Genomic DNA, 16,079 nt, shown 5'->3' with positions numbered 1-16,079 from the left:
GCTTTGTGAGATCATTTCTCGGTCGGTCCACTGTCCTTCTGGGGGAAGGGTACAGAGAGACGACTCAGTGTTTGATGGTGGGTGAAGAGTTTAGGAACAGGCCAGAACTAAAGCTGATTGCATTCAGCTTTTTGTTCGATTTGCTTTAAAGGTGAAGGACAGCAAAGGTCCAAGCACCTTGCTTTATCTAAATGGTATCTTGCTTTACCAATTACTTCTGGAAGCTTGACCTGACTCTCTACAATGTTTTGCCAAGTTATTATTTCTTTCCAAACAGTGAAACAAGGGGAAGGAAGAGAAGCACATGACCCTTTGGTGAATTCAGCTCCCTGCTGGGGTCCACTGCCTAGGCCCTTTGTTCCCCTAGCCCTGCAGCCCAGCGTCTGCTCTTTATTATCCTTTAATGCAGGACCCAGGACTCCCTCCTCCCTCCAAAGGGTATTCAGCTGTCACCATTGTCCCTATGGGTCCATTAACTCAGTTGCTCCAAATCCCCTAAATGCTAAAAGCAGTTCTTCCTGCTCCCTGTTTCCTCCCCAACTTCCACCCCACTACCACCTTTGGTGGCAGAGAAAAAGGCTAAAAGAAGACACACTCTAAATAGACAGAATGAGTGACTGACATGACCAAGATGAACACAGTCGTGCATCCTAAACCTACATCTGCTTATGTATCTACCAACCTTCTTTCTCCCCTGTTTATTGCACATGCGCTGAGCTAGGTGCTTTGTAGGTTTCTTCACAACATTCCCAAAGAATGTATTCCTCTTCATTTTACAGAAGGAGCTGAACAGTTAAGTCATCTGTTCAAAGCCACACAGTTTGTGAGAAGTAGTACCTGAATTACAACACAAGTCTGAACCCAAAGACTGTTCTGCTTCCTAAATCATATTTGAAATTTCACACCATAGCAAAATTTCCTGCCACTGTTATAGAAAACTGAAATGGGTTGGGCGGGGGGGGGGGGGCGGTTCAGATAACAGTCGAGCTTAATTTGGGGCAATCATTTCACAAGTGGCATCCTTCCTAAGCTGTATTTCCCAAATACAACCAATCAAGTTTTACCATTTTTTCCTTTTTCTTTTATGAATGGAGAGGAGGCTATCAGAGCCAACAAATGACTCTAAAGTGGTATAATTAGAAGAGTGCCTTGCATATCTGAGCGACCCTGTGAGCTAGTTGACACACATCTTTTAATGAGACACAAAGTGGACCAGACTAGTTCCTGTCTTAGGATACTTCACCCTACCTGAGCAGTCAAGTGATAAAAAGGCAAGGGTAAAGAAACAAGGTAATTGTGTTAATGGTCAGCCCCAAGAGATGGGAAACCTCAGTGGGATATATGGTAGTCAGAGAAGGCTTCCTGGAGGAGGTGGAACTTAGAGAGGCTGAGGATGTCCTACACATACGCTTATAAACATAGAACCAGAAGGAATACACGTAATGATAAACTCTCATTTTGCAGACAATAAGATGGAAAACTGGAGTGGTTAGAGGTAAGAGAAGAGACCAGGAAGTGGGGGACATTGACGTGGCCACTTGAGTCACAGGGAAGGGTAGACTTCTGTTGCTGTAGGGATTTACAGTTGGAAGTGAAGTGAAGTGAAAGTCGCTCAAGTCGTTTTCGACTCTGCGACCCCATGAACTGTAGCCTGCCAGGCTCCTCTGTCCGTGGAATTCTCTAGGCCAGAATACTGGAGTGGGTAGCCATTCCCTTCTCCAGGAGATCTTCCCAACCCGGGGATCGAGCCCAGGTCTCTTGCATTGCACGCAGATTCTTTCCCGTCTGAGCCACAGTTGGAAGGTTGGGCCAGCATGTCGTACTGAGAAATTCAAACTTCATCTTGTGGACAGTGACTCAAACTTTGCCTTTGGACAGTGACAATCCATCTGGTAAGTCACAGCTGAGAAATGTTTTGATGGAAGCCTTTTTTTTTTTTTTTTAAGGAAGCTCAACGACAACTGGTGGACAGGAGGGAAGTGGAGGCAAGAGGACCCATTAAGAGGTTGTCGTAATGACCCATGTGTGAGGGGATCATTGCACTGGAGCAGTAGCTGTGGGCCAGATGTGAGTAATGCTTTACAGGAAGGACTCACGGGATTTGATGGCAGTTTGGCTGTAGGGATGAGAGGAATATTAGAGCAAAAAAAAAAAAATGCTAACAGACGAATAGCCTTCCTTCCCAGCATATTGAAATAGAGTTGAAAATATTTTAAATGAGAAACATATTTCAGGACAAACTTTTCCCATAAAATATCTTCTTTCAAATCTTTCTCCCCAGCGTGGATCTAACCTAAAGGAAAGGTAAATTTGCCATATCACTATAGACTTAATTTCATCCATGAGCCTCTTTTTCTTCAAAGTCAGTAATGATGATTAAAAATAATAATCTATCTAGAGTCAGCTCCTTAAACATTTTAACTCCCTTAAATTTACTACATGTTCTCTGCACACACAAAAATATTGCATGGGGGAAAAAGAACCAGATGTCCCGACCTGACCCATTGGTTGGCCTCATCCACATGGCAACAGTTGGTATCTCAGTACTCAGTATCAGAATTCCTGCTCTCTGGATTCCTAAAGAATAAACCATTTGAAATAAAAAACACAAAAGAACAAAGCCCCATATCCATTCCCATATGGGTATTTACTTAAGACAGGAAATGCAAAGTGTCATACATGCCACTATTACAATGGAAATGACCACAGCAATCTGCTTGAAGTCACATAAATTTCCTTAGGAGGAGAGCGCAGAGAGAGCCCTTTTAGTTCTTTGATGAAGGCTCTCGCTCATCATCTACCGCAAGTTCAGTGACTGCCTAGATTCATGGATTTTAGTTTTCCACAACACTGTCACAGTGGGTTTCGTAAGCTAATGGATCAAGCTTTCAGATCGCTTTTTGCCTCAGATCTGTCACCTTCCTGTGTGCCTGGGTCACAGGTTGCAGCCACAGGGCAAGTTGAGAGTCCCCCCTTCACGCCCCCCAGGGATCTTCCACCTCTCTGGGAGAAACACCCTGTGCTCCAACACTTTCACAGCTGTTAGAACACTGATGGGGACTTCACGTGTGTTACCCACACAAGTGCTGTCAGGAAGAAACCAAGTGTCAAACAGAGGTATGTGGAAGTCAGTGTCAATACGCTTCTGAATGTTTTCCATCTGGAACACTGGATTTCAGTTTTGACAAGAAACGGGAATTGCCCTGCGGGCACTGTCTTGAAACAGATCCTTTTGGTTCATTAAGTAACTTCATGTTACCTTAGCCTTGTTAGAGGGAGGAACATACAACTTTGCCTTCTCAAGGTGTGAATTTATTATTTCTCAACACTTCCTTTCTTGTTTCCATCCTGCCTAAATCCTGTGGACAACTGACTTTGGGCGGGGACAGGGGAATTCTCCCATTTTGCCCGAATCCTGAGCAGGCAGCTTGGTGGTCAGTCTATAGTATTAGCACCTTATGCTTGTTGCGGGTGGGCGGGCAGCAGGGGGGTGGGGTGGGGTGGGGTGGGGGGCGTCCCGTGGCTAATCAGTGACTTGCCTTTGTTAGAGGCCATCAAACCATATCTCCCTGAAAAAGAGCTATCGGTGAGAAGGGCCTTGACTTTCTCCTGGAATATCTCTGTGACTGTGAAAAGTGGCATTGGTAGCCAGCGCTGTACCTGCTCCAGGCTGTGCCTGTTATCCTAATCCTGACCCACTCCAGATATTAGTTTGCTTTGCTGTCTTTATTTTGTTAAACCCCAGTTCCATTGTAAAGCTAAAATGGAATGACTGGAATTCCAAAAGACTTCAGCTTATGAACTTAGTTCTCTTTGGGTTATGTAATATTGGGAATCGGATCTTACTCAGTCCTCATAACTGCCTGGTTATTTCTGAGGATGTTTCCTCACTGAAGAAGACTTTTGAAACAGTTTCAGAGAACACTCTGTTTAACAACTAGACACAGCGATCACACTTTAATTTTTAAAAAGAGGATTAATAAACCATAATGGAAAAGAAAAATCAATAAATACAAAGAGGATTAAAAAATAAACTCTCTTGTTGCCAAAAATATATATGCAATGTGACTTGAAACATAATTTTTTCAAGCATCTTTCTGCACCCAAATACAGATGTCACAGAGCATTAGCCATAAATCCTGTTATTCAACCTACAAAACAGCTCTTATTTCAGAATAGCTTATATACAGTATTATTCATAGAATCTCTCACCTGCCAAGGGTGAGGACAGTATTGGGTTTCTCTACTCAGTTTGAAAGTCCAATAGGAGCAGGAATTCTTAAGCACCACAGGTATCTGAACACTGATGTGGGAAGGCAAGTCGGTTAGGGTGCAAAGGAAGTAACACATGGATTCACCTCCATGGATCACTAACTTGAAAAATGGAAAAGAATTATTTTTTTTTATCCCGGTATAAAAACAGGGCATCAACTTGAAAGGCCTTTGTTAGACCACAACTTAAGCATCAGATCTAAGCCTCCCATTGCTCCATCCAGTTCAATTTAATTTTGGTGATGCTTTCAACAGTGGTTGCATTAATGGCTACTCACATATACCATGACAACTCATTTTGTATTATCAGATGACCATTCATTTCCAATGGCTAACTTGTAATTAAAACCTTTTTTTTTTAGTTTGTTTATAACCAAGCTAGAAAACCTATTTACATTTAATTAACACTTCAGATAGCCTGTTTAAAAACCCATAAATGTAGGGACTTTAACGATCCATTAGAGGTGCTTCTTTACTTTTCAGTGACTTGTAAAACTTTCACAAACAGATCTGCAAATGAATTACCTCCATCTGCTCCCCTGCAGCTGCAAAAGGGCCATGTTAAAAAACCATTTTCCTACTTCCTCCTTTTCTGCTTTTCTTCTAGCTCTAAGCATTTTGGTTTTAAAGCCGCTCTCAGCTGCTCTGAAGGCAGCCCCTCAAGGAGTTTCCAAGTTTAGAGTCCATCTCCAAATGGTTTTGAAAACATTTTGGTCCACCTCAAATCAGTGCAAAAAAAATTGGGGAAGAAAGCTTTTCCATCTCTGCCAGCAAATAGACTCTTCAAAGAACCTTGAGCCCTTGGGTGGTAAAATGCAACAGTTTAAAAGTGACTGGTAAATTTCGAAAGCTGAGAGACATGCTTTCTTGGACTTCTCCATCCCTTCTGAACAACGTCTAGCTCCTGTTTGGAATATGCAACGGGGATATGAAAGGGTGGGGGACAAGCAGGCTTCCAAAGACATTTTCTTAGCTACACCTTCGGGAGCAAGGCTTGAGGAGAGTTAGTTCTGTAAAGACAGCCAAGCACCAAGCTGTGTCAGCCGTGCAGCAGCCGCTTTGAGAGGAGGGCAACGACTGGGTTTGACAAGTGTGCTGTGCTAGCATTCCATTCAAAAGTATGTTGAGAGAGAGAGAGGCGCATTCAATGTCTTTTACTTTACCTGAAAACACTGCTTTTCTCGTGGCTGCGGAAAACGAATTCCTCCTCTTCTCCCCGGAGCAAAGGAGTTCTCTTGCCCGCAACTCTCCCTTGGAGAAGACCACACAGCTCCGGCAAGGCAGCCTTCCTAGTCCTAATCCCCACTCGAATGTGATGACACACGCTAACCCCAACCATCTGGTGAAACACGTCTTCAAGCACTCAGCACAGTGGTGTGTCAAGGCGGGCTGCCCAATCCGATTGCTGGGGCTGGGTGTCTCTCTCTCAACGACTGGAGGCTGAGGGCAGGGCTGAAACTGGAGGTCTGAGAACTCCCAGTCAAGTAACCTGAGATTTTTCGAGAGAAAGAAACTGCTATAAAAAGAGAAGAAGTGGGAGGCGCTAAAGAGAAGGTGGAGGGGATGAATTATTCCGGTGGCCAGTTGTGCGGTACTTTTCACAACTCCTTGTGCGCCCCGCGGGGATGATGGGGACCCTCCGTAGGATGCACAGAAACGCCAAAACAAAAACAAAAACAAAAACTTTTCCTGCCAAGCTAGGGAGCGCAATCTTCTAAGCGAGGTCCCGCCCCCCCTCCCATCTCCTTCTCCGCCAGGAGATAAAAAATTCATCTTGACATACTGATAAAGTGTTCATGTAGGAGTCGTTTACACTGAAATGTGACATCTACGTTTTGAAATCTAAACTCCTACCTTCCCTTGATGAGATCGCGGCTGCCTCCAACATTCCTGGGAAGAAGGGGGAAGGGGCGCAGCTAAGAGCAGAAACTTCTCTCTTCCCACAGACAGCTCTTCACCGTTTGCCACTGGCTGAACCTCAGAAACACTCAATGAAAATCATTTTCCTTTCTACTCCTGTAAATCAGAACGCGCGCCCATAGATAAAGGTGGCTTTTTTGAATCACTCGCCGCCTTCACAGACATGTCTTTGTGAAAAGCGCTGGGTACCAGGGGGCTGCACTCTGTCATTGATTATTTTTATTGATTATTTTTATTGGCTTCTAGTTAATTGCACATATAATGTCCATATAGCTCAAACAGCTCATTAACAATTTTGCTTTGAAATGTTTTCAATTTGGGGCCATTTCAGTACCTCCTCCTTTTGTTCTTCTGTGCATTTCTTTTCTTTTTGAGTTCTCTGAACGGTTTTATAGAACTAATTACTTTGATAGCAGTTTAAAGCAGAAAATGGCTATAGTTGTTACAATACTTTTAAAGAGCTATCTGGAGATAGTGATCGCTTACAATCTTATACCAACTTTAAAAAATTCCATCAGACTTCTAAGGAATTTTGATAATCTGAAATACAAAATAGGAATTTGAAATATTAGCAACTCCCTGTTTGCGGAAGCCAACATTTAAAATATTGCACTTTTTGAATTTCTTTGAACTGAGAGAGGGATCACTGGGGAAAAAAAAGACCCTAAACCCATTTAAACTTGCTTAAAGTATGAAAGTCTAGAATACAAATACATATCTAATACAAAGAGAATTATTTCAATATATAGCAAAATTGACTAACTTTTTTTCAGGACTTTTTGTGTGATATTATACTAATGTACTTAAAAATGACACCTGGTACAGTTTTCTGAAGCACAAGGTTAGAGAACTGTTATTTTTAGACAATGAATTTTTCCTGTAATTGGGCTGTAGGGAAGAAGGAAGAAAAAGACAACAAAAACAAACAAAAACCAATATTAGAAGTTGGAGTTCTGATTCATTGGCTCAGTTTCTTCCCAGAAGTGATTATGAGGTGTCCATTTCACCATATCCAAGAGATTCACTAAACCACTACTCCTAATCAGTTAAACCCAGATACATAATCAACACTGAAACTTTCAACAATGGCAAGTGGCCCCACTGGGCTAAAGCTTCCCTCCAGCACCATAAAATTTTTAATAGTGCCAATTATTGCAAGGCAATTTTTTTCATTAAAATTTTTTTTTTCTCTTGGTTAATCCAACCAGACTCATGTCTGAAAATCTGGATTACTTCAACTGCGTAGATTTTGAAGACCCTGGAGACGTTATTAAGGTAGTTTACCTTCTCTTAAACTGAATTGAGTTAGAAAAGTAAAACCTAAGAAACTGTAAAGGTGTTGAATCACATGTTGTCCACCTTGGGCTGGTAATACACCTTCTGCGAGACATTTCCCCAATGAGCCTGGGCTCTGAGCCACACTATTGTAGAAAGAGCTTTTGAACTCTGAGTACTTCTCCTCTTCTCCATGGTCAATCTTTTCCTCAAGCCTCAGTCACTGCCTCTCTTTTATGGATAGCATCAGTTGTTATACTACTTAAAACTTGCTCTAAAATGAAATATACCAATGGAGCAACAGATCCTGCCCTTTGGCTATGATCTTAATTCTTGCCCTGTTCTGTGTCTGTAAACATTACCTTTCAAAAGGATTGTAAAAGGAGCCCACGACAACACATTTTGGGCTGGATGTTCTGAAATGCTTTTGTTAGGGAAAATCAACTCAAACAAAGGCCTGAAGCTGGTGCTGCAGGCTAAGATCCGAGCTCCCCTTGTCTCTGTAACCAGCTCCAGTGCTCAGCAGTGTCAGTTTAAAAGTTAAGAATTTTCCATTACCTCCTTTCCTTCCCCCTTGCCATCTGCAAACAGTTTATTTTTTAAGAGGGGGGAAAAAAAAAGTGAAATTGATTCTGTCTTGAAAGATCGAAACCTAAAATATGACACGTTCTAAAAGATGATATTCGGCTTTCGAATGTCATGTTGATTCAGGGAGAGGTTGTATGCAGAGGGTATAGCGTCATCATAAGAGTGAAGTAGGGCCACTCCTAAAATGATAGACTAATTGTAGGTAACGATAATATTGAAAAATTGCCCCTCCTCTTCTGTTCCCACAGTTAAAATGTCCCTTTACTTATTAGCTCCAATTAGTTTCCATGGTAACCGACCAGCCCTTGTAAACCCGTACTCTGAGCTTCACTCATCTTTGTCTAGACTGAGCTCGCCACCCTTCTTCCTCCACATTTGGCAGTTCAGCTGAGTCTATATCTATATCCATATCTTTTGCACACATGTAACCGGCACCTAAGTGCCCACATCCACCTTATTACTCGTAAAATAGTGGCCAAAGGAGAATGGAAGTGGCATTTAATCCCTGAGTACAACGCGTGCATCTGCTGCCGCACTAATTTTTCCCTCTCTTGGTTATTGTTTCTTCCAGCCTTGTTCTATTATCATCTGTTTGCTGCTTGTAATTTCTTTTCAGGGAAGCCAATACAGTATAATAAAAACCTCATTAAACAGAAACACCTATCAGCCTTGGTGAAAGCCCTAAATGACTCCTTTTTGTCTAAAGAATCATTAAAGTGAAAAAGAAAAACCACTTGTTTGTCATGCTTGGAAAAAAGAGAACAAAATCAGCAGAAGGGTTTACCAAGCCAGAGGTCTAATATGAAGATTTAATGCACTTGAGACACCACGGTTCTTTTCCCCCTTGTGCTGCCCGTTGGCCGAGAATCCCACCTTGGGCTCAGTAAACAAATAATGAGGGAGGGTGAGTAAGTCTGCTACTCCAGAGCCTTGGTGGAGATGGGAGGACCAGGATCTGCAGCAGCCTGGTTGTCATAGGCTACACTGTACCCCGGGGCCACCGGCAGGTGATGCTGCTGGGGTCCCCGGATATTAGTGTGAGAAACATCCCGTGGAAAGTGGGGGAGGACTTTCAGCAAAAGTTTGAAATTGTGAGAATTCAAGGGATCTCATAACTTGTACTGACTTTACTTATTTGGACACAATTCTTATTTTATTCTTCTTTTCTTTTAAATTGGGATATAGTTGCTCTTGGGGGACTTCCCTGGTAGCTCAGCTGGTAAAGAATTTGCCTGCAGTGCAGGAGACTGGGATTCAATTCCTGGGTCTGAAAGATCCCCTGGAGAAGGGATAGGCTACCCACTCCAGTATTCATGGGCTTCCCTGGTGGCTCAGATGATAAAGAATCTGCCTGCAATGAGGGAGACCTGGGTTTGATTCCCTAGGTTGGGAAGATTCCCCTGGAGAAGGGCATGGCAACCCACTCCAGTATTCTTGCCTGGAGAATCCCATGGACAGAGGAGCCTGGTGGGCTGCAGTCCATTGGGTCACAAAGAGTTGGACACAACTGAGCAACTAAGCAGAACACATAGTTGCATTAAATGTGTTAGTTTCTGCTGTACAACAGAGTGAGTTAGCTAGATGTATACATATGTCCCCTCTTTCTTGGACCTCCCTCTCACTCAGCCCTCCATCCCATTTCTCTAGGTCATCACCGAGCTGAGCCCCATATGCTATGCAGCAGCTCCCCACTAGGTATCTATCTCACACATGGCAGTGTACAGACTTAATCCCAATCTCCCAAATCTTCAGCATCTCCCCAGTACGTCGGTGCTCTAGGTCTGTGTCTCTATTCTTGCCCTGCAAATAGGTTCATTTGTGCCATTTTTCTAGATTCCACATACATGTGCATCCAGCATGGCAGTCATTAAATACCACTTTAATCCATCATTTCCAACTCTTAATTAATCCCAGGGGAATTTTGACAGACATTATTTTCTCAGGACAATCCCACGCCTGATTTTCTAATGCTTCATTTGGACCAGAGGTGAGATCTGATGACCATGACTGAAGTGACTTAGCATGCACACACGTTGGTGCTTAGTTGCTCAGTTGTGTATAACTCTTTGCGACTCCATGGACTGTTAGCCCACTGGGCCCCTCTTATCCATGGGATTCTCCAGGCAAGAATACTGGAGTTGGTAGCCTTCCCCTTCTCCAGGGGATCTTCCCAACCCAGGGATTGAACCCACATCTCCTGCATTGCAAGCAGATTCTTTGCTGTCTGAGCCACCAGGGAAGTCCTACTATTCTCTGGTATTCATGATATCATGTCATCATGAATATTAGACACCAAGTTCGACTTTTCAAGATACTGTCCTTATGGTTTGCAGTAGTTGCATGGGAAAAAAAGGAAGGAAAAAGGAAACTCATCAGGGTCCTGTGTCTGCTATTTGAGCCTCATTAAAATGAGCTCAGTATAATATTAATATCAAGCTCGACATAGAGCCCTGCCTTCTAGGAGACGGGAAGAGGATTGCTTACACAACCTTTAACATAGGAACCTATGTTATCCCCTATGGGGATCTAAAATATTTCAATGCTTCTCCTCATCTTGAAATTCTCCTAATTCATATAGCCCAGAGAATTACTGCAAAAACCTTGTGTGTGTGCTAAGTTGCTTTAGTTGTGTCCAACTCTTTGCAACCCTATTGACCATAAACCGCCAGGCTCATCTGTCCTTGAGGTTTTCCAGGCAAAAATACTGGAGTAGGTTGCCATTTCCTTCTCCCCAGGATCTTCCTGACCCAGGGATGGAACCTGCTTCTCTATGTCTCCTGAACTGGCAGATAGGTTCTTCTCCATTAGCATCACCTTGGAAGCTTGGTATTATATATATCCTGAGAGCTATAATGTGGAAATTTAAGGAAACTGATCCTCACAGAAAATTCTTAGCCCTGTTGACCTCTCTCATGTCTGAAATTCTTCGGATGGAGATTTATCCGGTTTAATAGGTGTAGTTTTAAAAACAAAAACCATCTGCCCTTAATTCTTCAGAGAAGAAATTTGCCAACTCATGATGAGGATATTGGACTTGGCATGGGAGGAAGATGTGGGAGGGATGGCAGGGAAGACAGAAAGAGGGGTGGGAAGACATCAAATAAAACCTGTGCCTAGAATTGACCTTTCACTAAACTAGGGAGTGAGATTCCTCTGTCCTGCATGAGTTAGTTGAACTGTAGATCAATTAGGCTTCTGACCCTTGACTCTAAGATAACCACATTTATAGCACTGAGTCATCAGGAAATTTTTTTCTTAGGTTTCCAGACACCAGGAATCCAAAGTGAATTGGACATTGTATTTTCTGTATTATTTATATGAAGTTTAGAAATGTAAATTAATCTAAAGCTGAAGTTGGCAGTACACTTATTTTGTAAGCATCCAGGCAGCCCCCAACTTCGTCATATATACCTTTGGAAATGAATGTATTCTTCCATCTTCTTTCTTTCACCCTCACTTCTGAAGTGGCTTTTGGGGACCAAATTTGGCAGACTCCTGCTAGTGATAATGTTGTCTAGGAGAACATAAGGTTGGAGGAAAAATCCTAGCATATTTTTTAAAAAGTGAGACTATTATAACTTCATACATCCTTGTGGTATACATTAAGTGTGGTATATATTTATATTGGAAACTTTATGCTTGTAACCCACAAATACATAATGCAATATAATTGTGCCATTCATAACTGGGATTATAAGATATATCAAATATAGTAATTCTTTGTACACAACAGAGAGCACAGGCTGGAAACAAGACACACATTAAAGTTGAATGAAAAACATCTTTTTCCAATCCTTCCAGAGTACTTCTGGGTCTATAAATGTAATCAAATTTGGAGATACTATCAAAACTCTGAATTTGTGGATGCTCAGTGCAACCAAGGCCATATGCAGTCAAAGAAAAGGACATATGAGAAGAGTCAAGATGAGGAGGAAGGGTTAGGGAGTGGAGTCAGGATGCAGAAAAGGGAGGGGAAGGGAAGCAGGGAGAGAGAGACAGAGTTTGAAGACCACTAATTGGGCTTCCCTGGTAGTTCAGACAGTAAAGAATTTGCCTGCAATGCGGGAGACCTGTTTTCGATCCCTGGGTTGGGAAGATCCCCTGGAGAAGGGAATGGCAGATTCCCAGGGAATTCTTGCCTGGAGAATCCCATGGACAGAGGAGGCTGGTGGAGCTCATGGGGTCAGAAAGAGTTGGATCCGACTAAGTGACTAATACTTTCACTTTCAGAATTTAAGTGGATTGGCAAGAAGTCAAGTGTCATGGCTGTGGAGAGGTTAGGTGGAGTGTACACAGTTGTACAGAGGCTTGGGTTGGATCTAGGATTTCATGACAATTGAGAGGGAAAAAAAAATTTCAGGCCAGGAGAACAGAAAACCATTGCAGAATCTGGAAAAAGTGTGTACATTTGCCTAATTAGTATATGACAGTTGCCAAACCAGAGACTTTCTTTTCTCTGCCTTGATAATAAACACTTTCCTTGAAGTAACAGATGAGGACTAAGACGACTGGGAATTTCTGTACAAACTGAAACAATGCTCCTAGAGCTTGTGATAAGAATAGCAAGCACTGTTCTCCAGTGAATCCGATCGAAGAGCTGGGAGCCAGATCCAAAATCAAGATGCTGCCGTGTAGCCAGAACACATATATAGTCCTGTTGGCTGGCTGTACAGCTTCTGTTTGTCCTGGAAGGTCCTGCTCAGGTGTCACTTCTGTGTATATTTTCTGCCTTCGTGGACAGAGACAGCCAGGCCTTCCTTTGTGCTCCTTTCCCACTTCATCCATAACTCTGTGATCATACATAACAAGCGTTAACATAAAGACCTGCAGGCATCGCTGTCTCCTTTGCTAAGATGGTGAGCGGAAGATGGGTTTTACATTTCTGGCTTCTTGGTGTACAAGGCCTCAAATATCCACGAGACCTCCCTCCTACTCCCATGAAAATACCTGTGGGACCCTCTGAGGATCGTGAGATGAAAAGCGTGGCAGGCCTTGGACAGTTGTCTCACCTCTGCGATTGGCAGGAGTGGAGCTTGTGGAAGGCAGAGCGCTGTGAACGATGTTGCTGCTTTAATAGTTTTTCAAATGTTACCCTATTAGGAGTATTTTGCTATTTAGGGGAGGCTGATATCAAAGAATTGGACACAACTGAGTTACTAAGCACACACGCGTGCTGTCAGTCATAAAGGAAAGAAATTGAGCACTAATTTGGGAGGCAGATCATCTTAGTTCCATTTGGGCTCTGCTCCCCATTGGTTGTTGTTTAGTTGCTCAGTAGTGCCTGTCTCTTTTTTGACCCTATGGACTGTAGCCCACCAGGCTCCTCAGTCCATGGGATTTCCCAGGGAAAAATACTGGAGTGGGTTCCCATTTCTTTCTCCAGGGGATCTTCCCAACCCAGGGGTCAAATTCTCATCTCCTGCATTGTGACTCAATGGTAAAGAATACACCTGTCAAGCAGGAGCAGATGAAGGTTTGATCCCAGGGTCAGGAAGATCCCCTGGAGAAGGAAATGGCAACCCATTCCAGTATTCTTGCCTGGGGAATCCGTGGAAAGAGGAGCCTGACAGGCTATAGTCTATGGGGTTGCAAAGGAGTCAGACATGACTTGGTGACTAAAACAAGAAGAACAACCCCATTGACGGGTTGAGCAATTCCCGAAGCATCGCAGTGCACTCTTGGGATGTGGTTCTCCCATCCATGAAATGAGAATGTTGAGAGGCTCTAAGTTCACTTTAAAGTCTTCTATTACCCCTGTGCTCCTCCAGGACCCTCCTCTAAGCAGCCATATCCCATCGAATGTGGCTCCCCAATTCCCCCCAAACAATCCTAGGACACTTCACTTTGGGTCACATCCCATATTTCTCTTGTTCTGATGTTGCAGAACATGAGACCCACCAGGTCGGAGGAGGAAGGGTAGTACCTGCATTGTGCACTTCTTCAAACCCTAGTCGGAGCTGTGCTTGTGCAGTGCGAGTGTAAGGGCATCCACCCTTGTCTGGTCCCTTCATACAGTTGAATGGCCCTGCTGACAGTCTGGGGGAGGGACTACATGATTATCTTGAAGGGCATCCTATATTGCTGTCCTCATGACCTCAGGATCTAGAGGCTTGTGCTGGCTCACACACTGTTTACTGCCACTGATTTGATGACCTCCCCAAACCTTTCTGTGCAAATTTTCTGTGGAATCAGGCATGCTCCCTAAGCCACTGGGCAGGATGTGTTTATAGAGACCTGCCTGGAGGTTACCAGAGGATTCAGGCAAGAGGTGTCGAAAAGCTGAATCTGGGGGGTTGGCAGAGGGGATGGAAGGGTGCAGGTGGATACAAAGACCATTTGAAGGAAAGGTCAACACAACTTACTGACTAATGGGAGATCCTGGATGAAGGAAAATACTGAGGGAAAGAAGACTAACCTTTCAGAGTCGTGACTCACTCACTTCTCCTGGGTTTTGGATTCTGTAAATTCAGAGGATTAGCCAAGAGGGTACAGGAGAAAAGCGGGAGGTGGAGGATGTAGTCAGGGTGGAATTATGAATATGTTAAGTATGAGATGATGGGGAGAGAGCTGGAAATATCCGTCCCTGAGGCTCAGGAGAAAAGTGAGAACTAAAAATACAAACTCCTCCTGGATCCTCATATCTGGAAAGTTGAAGCTTGGGAGGGAGAAAGGATATAAACCTCAGGTCTGTGCCCAGGGAATAAGTTTGAAAGAAGCACTTTTTTTTGACAGCAGAGAATTCTGAGAATTTTCAGATCTGATTATCAAATATTAAATATTGTGCAAAAATGAAGAAGATTGGGTTTCACAGTAAATAAACAATATTTTTGGGCTTCCCAGGTAGCTCAGTAGTAAAGAATCTGCCTGCCACTGTAGGAGCCACAGGAGACACGGGTTCAATCCATGGGTCAGGAAGATCCCCTGGAGGGGGAAATGGCAACCCAGTCAGTATTCTTGCCTGGAGAACTCCATGAACAGAGGAGCCTGGAGGGCGACAGTCCATGGGGTTGCAAAGAGTCGGACACGACTGAGCAGTGGAGCACACAAGTGCTATTTTTAAAAATATCCTCTTCTGTCATGGTCTCTTTTTCTTCATCTATTTGTTTTTTAAAAATATGTATTTTCTTTTTATTTATTTATTTGACTGAGCTAGGTTTTAGTTTTAACATGAAAACTCATTAGATGTGGGATCTAGTTCCCTGGGCAGGGATCAAACCCAGGGCCCCTGCATTAGGAGCACAGAGTCTTAGCCACTGGACCACCAGGGAAGTCCCATTCACCTCTTTGTTTTCATTTGTCCCCCAGCTTGAATCTTTTTTCCTTAAGCTTCTTCCTCTTCTTTAAATGTTTATTTTAGCATACTAACCATAAAAAGGGCTACCCTGGTGGCTCAGTGGTAAAAAATCCACCTGCCAATGCAAGAGTTTGGTGTTAGATCTCTGGGTTGGGAAGATAACCTGGAAAAGGAAATGACAACCCACTCCAATATTATTGCCTGGGAAATTCCATGGACAGAGGAGCCTGGTGGGCTACAGTCCATGCGGGCTACAGTCCATGGGGTCACAAAGAATTGTACTTGACTTAGCAACTGAGCCTGCATGCATGCATCCATTAAAAAAAAAATCACTTTAATCATCTTAAATTGTACAATTCAGTGACATTGACTATACTCATAATATTCTGCCACCATCATCACCATCTAATTCTGAAATATTCTTATCACCCCAAAAGGTAACCCCACACCCATGAAGCAAACTGTGTGAAGCAGTCACTCTGCATGGTTCCTTCTCCACGGCTTCTGGCAGTCACTAATTTGCTTTTTCTCTCTAAAGATTTGCCTACCCTGGATATTTCATATAAATGAAATCACATAGTATACATGTTCTTTCACGTTTGGCTTATTTTACTTAAAATAATATTCTCATACTGCAGTCTATATCAGTACTATATTCCTGTTTATGGTCAACTAATATTACATTGTATGGCTATACCACATTTAAATTAGTCATAAATTGGTGGACCTT

The 16,079-nt window shown here is 43.1% G+C and overlaps 1 protein-coding gene across 4 annotated transcripts in view; it reads right to left on the bottom strand.

Annotated features, from left to right (window-relative positions):
- Window positions 1-5,763, bottom strand: part of SULF1 (sulfatase 1) — a 192,710-nt gene extending 186,947 nt beyond the window's left edge. For all 4 annotated transcript variants that reach the window (XM_069600218.1, XM_069600215.1, XM_069600217.1 and 1 more), the window contains exon 1: window positions 5,436-5,763. The gene's annotated coding sequence lies outside the window, so the exon portion shown is untranslated. The remainder of the gene's footprint in view (window positions 1-5,435) is intronic.
- Window positions 5,764-16,079: the final 10,316 nt, after the last annotated feature.

This window comes from Ovis canadensis, chromosome 9, assembly GCF_042477335.2.
Source record: "Ovis canadensis isolate MfBH-ARS-UI-01 breed Bighorn chromosome 9, ARS-UI_OviCan_v2, whole genome shotgun sequence".
Classification (NCBI taxonomy): Eukaryota; Metazoa; Chordata; class Mammalia; order Artiodactyla; family Bovidae; genus Ovis; species Ovis canadensis.
This window is presented reverse-complemented; position numbering and strand designations above follow the sequence as displayed.